The following is an 11,862-nucleotide window of genomic DNA, read 5'->3' on the forward strand; positions in this document are numbered from 1 at the left end:
ACTTTCCAAACTAAACATGAAACTTCTCCGGTAACATAATAATATAGACCCCATACCAAAGCAAACAAACAAACAAATAAACAAATACCCCCCCCCCCTTTTTTCCAAATCAATCAATAAAAAAAAATCAATTATCCATTCATCAGAGGGGAAAGACTGCCTAACAATTGTTTTCAAAACAATTGCTTTATATTTAGTTTTGATTTTGTTGAACGTAATCTGTACGATTTTTATGTTTGAAGTTAGATTGAAAACAAACCAGACATATATAAAATATATATATTGCTATTGATTAGTGTTGCAATGTGCATTGTGTTTAAATGTAATATCAGTATTTAGTTCTATCACTGGGGTAAATGTGATCTCCGTAACTGCAGTTACGTATATCAAAAGATGGCGGACGAAGTTTCTGGTCAATATTTCTTTTGTCAATTCTGTAATAATTCAGTATTACTCTTCGGTATTTCGTGTCTTATTTAAAGTATTACTAAGTTTGAAACTGAAATACAAAGCATCTTTTCATACTTCAACCGCTAAATGGAGAAATCATCATTTCAAAAAATCGAGAAGATATGGGTAACTGTGTAGACTGGTGTCCGTAACTGTAATTAATGTTTGGAGAAGGACATCCGTAACTGTTGAGTTACATTGTTTCTGCTTCATTCATTATACTCGCTTTAATAGTAAGGATCGTCATTTTTTTCCGAAATAAAACACATAAATTCCGTCAAGTACCCTCCCACGTTCACTTTGTTTGTGTAAACTATTTTTATTTGTATCCGCCTGTTGAGTTAAACCTTTTCAACCTTTTTTTAGTCTGCTCTTATGTTGTACTGTAACACCACTGTCCCAGGTTAGGGGGAGTTGAACGCCATCTTACATGTTTAACATCGTTACATTCTGTATTTGCCTATGCCTGACCCATGTCACGGGAGCCTGCAGTTCAGTGATGGTCCTGAGTTGATGTGTTACATATTTGCTATTTGGTCTTTTTTTTACACAAATAAAGCCAAAAGTTGACTTGTTTGAATTGTGTTACATTTGTCCTTTCGGGGTCTTTAATAGCAGACTATGCGATAATGGCATTGCTCACTGTTAAAAGTCGAATGACGAATGGTGACCTAATAAATGTTAATTTCTATGTTATTTGGTTTCATGTAGAGAGTTATCTCATTGACACTCGTACCACATCTTCCTCTTATTATATATATGTTCAGGACGAGAAGCATGCCACATGCCATCTATTGACCACCGTCAAAAAGTTGTTACAAGGGTTATCAAAAGAGGGACGAAAGATACCAAAGGGACAGTCAAATCCAAAACAAACTGACAACGCCATGGCTAAAAATGAAAAAGACAAACTGAAAAACAATAATACATATGACACAACATAAAAAACTAAAGAATAAACAACACGAACCCCACCAAAAACTAGGGGTGATCTCATGTGCTCCGGAAGGGTAAGCAGATCCTGCGCCACATGTGGCACCCGTCGTGTTGCTTATGTGATTACAAATCCGGTAAATAGTCTAATTCGATAGGTCACATTCATGAAAGGGAAGGGGATTGTATTTACGACGTAAGGAACATATCCAATATCATTTGTGAAACGGTTATTCCATAACGGTCAACAAACTCGTGATGGCGTCCGTAAAATTTACGAAGGGATGATTTAAACTTCACCATTTGGACCTCTTGGTTTATCGGCTTCCTTGTGAGCAGTAACCCTCTATCAAGAAAATCATGATAGGAAATGCGAGCACGGGAATATCGTATCAATTGGGAGATATATACCCCGTATGCAGGTGCTGCTGGAATGTTGCTACTTAGAAATGGAAAGTTCACAATTGGAAAGCTGAAATCATCTCTTTTGTCGTAAAGTTTTGTTTTCAACCGACCCTCATTGTCAATTTCTAGATGTAAGTCAAGATATGAAGCCGACTTAACTGTATCTGTAGTATCCTTTATCTCCAATTCGATGGGATAGATGCGTTCCACATAGTCACCAAATTTTGAATTGTTTAGTGAAAGAACTTCATCTATATAGCGGAAAGTAGAGTTAAAGAATATTGCTAACTTCTTATCTTTCTTCCTAAGAAAGTTCCTGCATGAAGTCAGCCTCATAATAATAAAGAAACAAGTCGGCAAGTAGAGGGGCACAATTTGTTCCCATTGGGATGCCGACAGTCTGTTGAAAAACACGTCCTCCGAACGTTACAAATATGTTGTCAGTCAAGAAATCAAGCATCTTGATAATATCGGTTTCAGAGAATTTTTTTGTTTGAATCAGAGTGATTCTTTACAAAGTATGATTTATCCCTCCCTAAGACAAGATACTTGTATATATCTACGTTGGCCATTCTTTTTTATGAAGCAAAGTAATACCAACTCTTTCAATTTGTCTTTTAGTTTGGAATGTGGAATACTTGTGTAAAGAGTAGAAAAGTCAAATGTTTTAATACTGTTACAAGATGAAAGAGAGTTAGATTGCATGTACTCTAAAAGATCTTTGGAATTTTAAAGTATCCACATCTGATTGACGCCACCTCTAGAATAGGCAGTTTCACAATAACTTTGAAGCCCGTCTTTGATTGCTGATAAAATAGATGTTAATAATTTAGAAAGAGGTTTCGTGGAGCACTTGGAAGACCCAGCAATATACCGTTGTTTGTAAGGACACTTATGTAGTTTAGGTATCCAATACAGTGATGGAAGATCCAGTTCTTCATCTTTGGTTGAAATACCAAAGGAACAAAGAACAGACCTATGATTATCCAGTTTTTCCTCTTTGGTAAGTGTCGTGAGGGTATATGTTGAGTTTCCAAGTGAATTGTCTATACCTAAATCGTTTATCAAGCAATTAATGTAGTGACTTTTACAGACAAAAACGATGTTATTTGGGGCTTTGTCTGCGGGGACAACAACATATTTATCATGGAGGTCAAAATTCACACGAAACGAAGCTACTTTCATATTGAGACCATGTCCTGTAAATTGTTTATTTTATACTTTTGATAGCTTGGAAAAATGTTTTACATTGTTATAAATAGAATATAAGAATTTGAGTCAAATTGACGACCATAATTTTGCAGCTAGCGCCCCTTTAAATTGAAGTTTCGCAAGAGAATATTGAAAATGTCAACATTGTAGAAAAATTCTAGAAAATCACTAGAAATGAATGGATAAATTAATAGAATTGTTCGCATCAATCCTACATTAATATAATGTTTCGGCGGCATTTTTATAGATTCTAAAATGGGTTTTAGATATAGGCCCGCCATCATCAGGGATTGTCCTATATTTCCTAATTTCGAATGTTAGTTGATGTTAGCAGATGTGCTAAATTTTTGTGCCTTTTATATGCTTTAATAGGTTTTTCTGTGAATATCTTATTGCAAATCACATCTTTTTGTAATACATGCCAATGTTTGATGATATATTTTCCCAGTTTTTTTTATGCATGGGTTGTATTTTGTAGATAAAACTAAAGGAATTTCTTTTTTTTGTTTTTTAGAAATTTTTCCACCTGGTCGACCAATAATCTCTCAGATCGGCACGATTACAGAATATATAAGCCGGTATGTCGATTATTTTCTTGTGCCTATCGTGCAAAAACAGCAAACATACATAAAAGACACATCAGATTTTATACACAAATTGGAAACAATTAAACCACATGTTGATTGTCTGCTATGCAGTTTTGATATAAGCCAAATGTTTACAAATTGTCCAATTGATGAAATATTATCTGCAGTGAGAATTGACTATGATGATTTTGACAAATCACAATACAAAATAAAATGCCCACCCACAGAGGATCTTCTACACCTGCTTAGATCTGTCCTCGTAAACAATATCTTTGAATTTAATGGACTTCTATATCAACAATGTCTTGGTGCAGCTATCGGGGCGTGCTGTTCCCCAGAATGTTGTTGCACTTTAATGTACAATATTATGAAAGAAATTCTTTCTAAATTCCGTAATAGAAATAACATATTCTATTATGTGAGATACATGGATGATGGCTTTATAATATACAATGCCAACAAACAAGAATTGATTGATTTTTTTGAGTTAGCTAATAGCCACCATAAGTTCCTTAAATTCACATATGACATTTTAAATGCTGAAACTACATTTCTAGATGTTCATTTATTTAAAGGGAGAAGATTTCTCAATGAAAACATATTGGATTTGAAAACGCACTTTCAACCCACCAATTCATTTTTATACCTTCATCGGAACAGTTGTCACATTAGACATGTGTTTTCCGGTTTTATCAAGGGTGAGGTTATTTGATACATCAGAAACAAAAATAATATAGATGATTTAGAACAAATTTTTTCACAGTTCAAATTGAACTTGATTAAGAGGGAATACAAGGAAAAAGAAATAGATAATTGTGTAAATGAGGCAAGAACAAGGGATAGAAAATTGAGAAAAATTTCTAAAAAACAAAAAAAGGAAATTCCTTTAGTTTTATCTACAACATACAACCCATGCAAAAAAAGAACTGGGAAAATATATCATCAAACATTGGCATGTATTACAAAAAGATGTGATTTGCAATTAGATATTCACAGAAAAACCTATTAAAGCATATAAAAGGCACAAAAATTTAGCACATCTGCTAACATCAACTAAAATTCGAAATTAGGAAATATAGGACAATCCCTGATGATGGCGGGCCTATATCTAAAACCCATTTTAGAATCTATAAAAATGCCGCCGAAACATTATATTAATGTAGGATTGATGCGAATAATTCTATTAATTTATCCATTCATTTCTAGTGATTTTCTAGAATATATTAAAATATCATCAGGAATGAAATATTTTTAATCCTTAGATAGGTTAAGTAAGTCTGACATGAGTTAAATAAGGATGTTGGAATATGTAGATGTTGGGTTCCATTTTTATTTTCACTCTGTGTTTTTGTAAGATGTATTTCTATTTGTATTCATCTGATGAATTAAGCCTTTTTCAACTGATTGTTTGAACTAGGTCTTTTTATTTTCAATTATTTTAGCCACGAGGACCAAGGAAGAGAGATTACTTGTCCAAATACGTATTTAGTGCAGCAAAAATAATGATAAGTTATAAAACATGTCACTGTCTATTAACCTTGTAAGTCTCTTTTTTTTACTGACATACATATATGAATTCAAATTTGTACTTGTGCGCTTCGTGATCAGTAGGCAGAACAGATGTTGAAACTGGTTTTATAACACATAGGATCATAATTATTGCAAGTAAAATAGAGAATTGAAATGGGGAATGTGTCAAAGAGACAACAACCCGACAAAAGAGCAGCCGAAGGCCACCAATGGGTCTTCATCACAGCAAGAAAATCCAGCATGCGGAGGCGGGCTTAAGTTGGTCCCTACAAAGTGTACTAATTCAGTGAAAATAGACTTAGTTTGCTTTTTATATACTTAATTTTGCTTTCTTTTATTTTGTTGCCTCAAAAGAAAACATGTTTTGTTCAAATCAAAGTAAATTGCATTCATAAGTTTTAACATTTAATGTTATTCTTCAATAATACCTGGTACAGACAATTATTAATGATATTTACTCTCAAAATGGTTTAACCATCTAACCTAATGTGTATAATATGTAGGTATGTGTTATCCGTTTTCCAATTTTAATTCCATACAGAGTGCATATGCATAAAAATGAACTAAGCTCAATACGGAGAACTTTAATGTAAAAGTAAAACAGAGTGCTTAAACTAATGATTGTTGTAATGGCCATGCTTTTGATCTTTCAGCACCTTTTTTTTACCAAACTGCACGCAGATACTGACAAAAAGGGTATCCAAACTCATGAATCAACAATTGTAGACACTATGGCCGAATACACAAACGACCAAAAGACAACTATTCATCATAGTTCAAATAAAATGGTGGCAAGCAATAACAATCAACAATACCGCCTTCAACAATGGATAAACCCCACTACGTATAGTCAGTTTTAAAAGACCCGACATCAAAAATGAGAAACATTTCGTACGAGAAAACTAACTGCCCACTTTGTAAAACAAAATTCACGAAAAACAGAATATGAACCAACGACAACCTCTGAACCACATGCACATACATAAACAGTACTAAATATTGCGGGGTTAAATATGTTTGTTATCGATTAACCATTCCTAACCTCGGACAGTGATGTAACAGTGCAATGTTAGAACAAACTGTACAGAAAAGTTGCTATGGGCGTAACTAAAAAAATCGATACGTGGCAAAATAAATAATAATGAAAAAAATAACTAATAAAAACCAAACAAACAATTCACATACAAACACCAGAAATGAGACTACACCCAGTTACTCAAAGACTGAAACTACTTCAAACTCAAATACAACTATTTGTTATATATAGATCCTTTTTGTCTCGACTTAAATATCAATCAGTACACATTCAACAGATTTAGTAATGCACGTCATAAATAGTATGATAAATGCACGCGACATTGGGCGCAAATTGTAATGATAACAGTATTTAGTGTGTTTATTAGATAAGTAGAGTTGTACAAAGTATTAACAACGAATTTCAATGGATGTCGTGTAATATGAATAAAGATGAAATCAATAAAATAGATATGAAAAGATATGGTACATGTTACTGTATGACTACTAGTGCCAATTGGGACAACTCTCCGTAAAAGTACATAATAAAGCCACCTAAATATGCTAACCTAACTCAATAGAAGCAGTCATTTGTAAGAAAAAAAGTAAAATCACAAAAATACTGAACTTAGAGGAAAATCAATTCGGAAAGTCCATAATCACATGGCAAATAAAATAACAAAACGTTTCAAAAACGAATGGACAAGAACTGTCGTATTCCTGACTTGGTACAGGCATTAATTTATGTGGTAATCCTCATGAGCATTTAATTCGGTTTATGGTATAATGATGAAAATGTTAACATAATGATAAACAAATCCCTCATAGATGTTTAGTATTGGTCTACGATCATACATGATTTCTTGGTACTAAAACTATCTAAGTAATATTCTGTCAGTTAACCAATTAACTGTAAATTGTATATAACTCTCAAGATAGTTTTATTATGACTTTCCAGTAAATGAATTTTATAATGTAGTAGCATGCATATAAATAATACAGTGAAATTCGACATGCTTGAGGAAGACCAGTAGTTAGTTTCGACTATAGGAAATCCAAAGTCACATAGAAGATTAAAATATCACCAGAAACAATGAATCCAATTGAGTTGTTTGACGTTTTTACCTTATTTTATGACTTGTCTGATGTCAGACCGTTTTTGACAGTCTTTATCCATGTAACGTTTTGCATCTAAATGAAATGCTAGCTAACTGCAAATTACATTCTCTAAGGAACAGTTATGTCGTGAATTTTAGTTACATATTCAAAATTGTACAATTCAAATATTTTCTATATATGATGAATTTGTATTTTTTTTTCTTTTGAAAAATCCACCGAATTAAACGATTTCTTTCTCGAAGATCGACAGCAATATGAATATGTATTTGTCTACGTGTGTCGAAAGACTTAATTCATTTGTAATTAGGATGATGTTGAGAGGTAGCTTAATGTGTTTCTAGAAGAGAGACAGAGACACCAAAGGATATTAAAACCATGAAAGATAAAAAAAAAAAAAAAATATGTTGTTCCCTCAAGATACTTTGTTGTTCCCGCAAGTAAAACAAAATCATGAACAAAAACATACAGGCTTTCATTATTATTCATTAGGGATGTAAAAATACAGGAAAACAACTCCATAACGTATTCGAATTATGGACGCTTAGTTTCTAAACGAATATCTAGGCCTACAAGATATTTTGTATTGCAAACTATCTCTGGCAACGTTTAATATCTGTTTAATATCAGTTTTAAATAACGAGAAACCCGTTTTCACAATGTCATGAAGCATAATTTTTTGAATGATTCTGATCAGTTTTTTACGGGTCGTTCCCTGGAGTGCTATTTCTGTCTATTTGTCAATTTTACATTATTGACGTCACATAAGCGACACACGACGAGTGCCACTTGTGCAGGATCTGCTTACCCTTCCGGACCACCCGAGATCACCCCTAGTTTTTTGTGGGGTTCGTGTTGATTATTCTTTAGTTTTCTATGCTGTGTCATATCTGCTGTTATTTGTTTGTCTTTTTCATTTTTAGCCATGGCGTTGTCAGTTTGTTTTAGATTTATGATTTTGACTGCCCCTTTGGTATCTTTTGTCCCTCTTTTATCTTATATCCATCAATTTTAACATACATTGATTTTAAAGGTGTTTGCTTCACATGTTAAACAAGAAAACAAAATAGTTTCGATATTCAATTGTGTCCAAAGAATGTGCGATATCTGTAAATGATTGAAACACATTTACAACACGAACCGATTTGCATTTATACCGACTAGATAGATAGAACTTTATTCTCTAAAAACTAAATACAAGTTTACAGAGAACCATACAATATAAATACAAATACATTAAATCAGGTAAACAAATGCCGTACGATATTGTAAAATGAAGGACACAATTATGATAGATAAACACATTAACCATGCTGCAACTATTGAAACCCTTTAAACCCTCAGCAGATAAAGACTTATGTTATTTCCTTTTTTCCAACGTGTCAAAATAAAATGTGCATTATTTCTATCGTCATAAAATAAAATTTTCCAAATATACAAATGTAAAAAGAGGCTAAATATACCAATTCGAACTTATAAGTCGAAAATAAACCGACAACGATATGGATATAAATAAATTTGGTGTATTTACTGTCTTCTGATTGGTTAAAATTATTAGTTTTATTTTCAATGTTTTCAATTTTGATGGCGACACGCCAACTCTGACGTTGTGTATTCATACGCCAACATGTGTGTACGTTGTTATTGTTAATATAAATAATATAAAATGTTCCTTGAGCCATATTTTTGATAGAAATGTATTTATAATGAATGGCAATAATTTATTTTGATTTTATTGAACCATAAAACTAATTTTTGACTCTTCACATTTTACATAAAATACTTTAGAATTGTTTGGGTTTTTTTTCGAGTTTCCTTCACGTGGAGTATGTACATTATATCATGTTATATTTGCATTTTTAATCAGTTAAAAAAATTATAGCAGGGTAAATAAATGTTGATAAATAATATATAATAAAAATTTATGTAAGCTGCTAAAATGTTACATTTTATTAGGATAAAAATGATAATAACGACAATGTGAACAGTTAGCTTGTGCGCATGTGTCCAAAATTTGTCATGCTAAGTAAGGGAATGTGTAAGTATCATTCCCCTCCAACGTTTTGTATTTTTTTCATTCTGGAATAGAGAGTTTTTGTTTTTCATCTTTCAATTAATTGAGTTTGTGTTATTGATTTTGGCTTTAATGTTAAAGATTTATTTTCTAATTTGACTATACTAAAGCAAAGAATTTGTGCCCCTGATTTTCAATTAAAAAATAAAAACAATCCTACTCTTATTTCGTTTTTTGTAACTATCTAAAGCCAGAAGACACAGATATATTACATTATGCTTTTCTTGTCCAGAGCAGATCCCAATAAAAGCAATGAAAGCAAAACGTGTATGAAGATTTCTGAAAAAAACTACTCAATGGAAAGTTTAGTACTTTTGTCTCTAAATTCATTATTGTCGCATGTTTAAAACACCACAATTACAATGTGCTGTTGTGTTCAAGAACACAAAAAGCGTAATGCAGAAAATTGTAAAAACTCCGAGGAAAATTCAAAAAGGAAAGTCCCTAATCAAATGGCAAAATCAAAAGCTCAAACACATCAAACGAATGGATAACAACTGTCATACTCCTGACTTGTTACGGGCATTTTCTTATGTAGAAACACGCATAGGTGTGTTAGTAGCAGCAAGTTATTATATCCGAATGAACGTCAAGTGATTAATCAAATGCATATTTATAACATGTTATTACGATATGAATTAAATCATAATTATTACTTTGACTACACGTTAACATGTTGCATGAGCTTGATTTTTGAACGAATTAACACTCTATACATTACGTGGACATCAGATTCTACCAAGACAAAGTATAGATGTCATGAGCTAGCAGAGCAGAGAATCAACGAATGACTATTTTCAAGTTATTGGTTCTTACCGATCAAACTCGACACACATATGCAACCAGTGGACTATTAAGGAGGATTTATCTGCTGAAATTTTGGTGTTGCACAATACATGTAGCATATAATTTACTTGATCTATGTAATTAGAATAAAATGGTTGATAACAATAAGTGATAAGATCAATAATATAAGAAGTAATTTAACCTTAAACAAACATATAGGCACCGGCGTCTGATTTACGTCATTTTACTTTGATAGATAGTTGTTTCATTTGAAACCATTGTAAAACCGAATCGTATTACTTTTATGTAAACACAGTAAAATAATGTCAACAATATCATATACTGGTCACTTTCGGTTTTGAAATAGATATAACGATGATAATAGGTTTATTTTTTTGGATTAAAACGATGTAAAATAATGTTATTGAATAACTGTAGCATAAGTCATCAATGTTATTCATCTACTGGAATTATCCCAAAATGACAACTCTTACATTTGTTTCGTGTAAAAACCTCGTAGATGAAAACAACATTCTCAGTGAGCTACACTCAGTAATAACTTTTTTGTCGGAAAAACACCTTTATTTATTGTGCTGTTGATGTTAACTTTGGATTTAGAATTATACCTTTTCGCCAAATGTGTAACACATGAGCTGAACCACAGAAGCACATTTGTGTACACCCAGTTTGTGGTTGGATTCGTGCGGCTCAATATTTATCATTCGTTTTGTTGACTGTTGTTTATCTTTTAATCGTTTCGATTTGCCATTTACCTATCAGTTTTTTTCGGTTAATGAATACCCATTTGGTATTTTCCGCTGTAATTCACTATCTGAAGACAAAACTAAATCACTTAGTTCAATGTATTTACAAAAAGAAAATTGATATATACAGCAGGCATTTCTTTAGATCTTTTAGGTTTTCAGCGACAATCAATGGTTTAACATGACACTATGATTGTAATTAAGTAGTATTCATCGTGTAACTTTAGTTTGGAAGCCATTATGTTATATTGGCTTCTCTACTTCCTTATGTGAAGAGCGGTCATTGACTGACGATAAACCACTGTGTGACATCCAGTTTAAAGACGAAGATATAGTTCAGATCTACATATGTTTTGACATTTGTAGAAATCTTCAAGTTAAAGTAAAATCAGAATCATTTTAAATGTTAACGTTAAATGGACATGCAATATGTAAATTGAGTTAGGTCAAATTGCTAAATGGTTTTGGAGAGTTGTCTAATTGTCATGCATGCCACATCTTACTTATATTGATGATTTTTCTATATTTGAAAACGTGAACTATTGCTACAGTTAGTATCGTTGGCTCAATGTTAACCTATTGCGTAAGGTTAATTAAATGTCCTGTATTATCACAGGAGTTTAAGAAATACACAATATATTGTGTTGTCAAAAGTTGATTTATATACTGTATAACATGTATAAGTAAATGTATCTTTTCCGTTTATTTAATTTTCAAAAGTGTGCCAAAAGATACCATACAGATTTTCAAACTCATTAGTCGAAAATAAACTGACAACGCCATGGCTAACACAGAAAAAAGACCAACAGACGACAAAAGACGGAGCACCACGAAACCCACCAAATACTGGTGCTAATCGGAGATGCTCCGGAAGAGAGTAAGCAGACCCGTGTTTAATAGTGACCGAAACATAATTTCATTCGTTGGACCATAAAAATAAAAAAGATTCAAAGCGTTGATACAAAAAACAGGGGAATAAGTCAATGTACAA

Source organism: Mytilus galloprovincialis, chromosome 9, assembly GCF_965363235.1.
Source record: "Mytilus galloprovincialis chromosome 9, xbMytGall1.hap1.1, whole genome shotgun sequence".
NCBI classification, from domain to species: domain Eukaryota; kingdom Metazoa; phylum Mollusca; class Bivalvia; order Mytilida; family Mytilidae; genus Mytilus; species Mytilus galloprovincialis.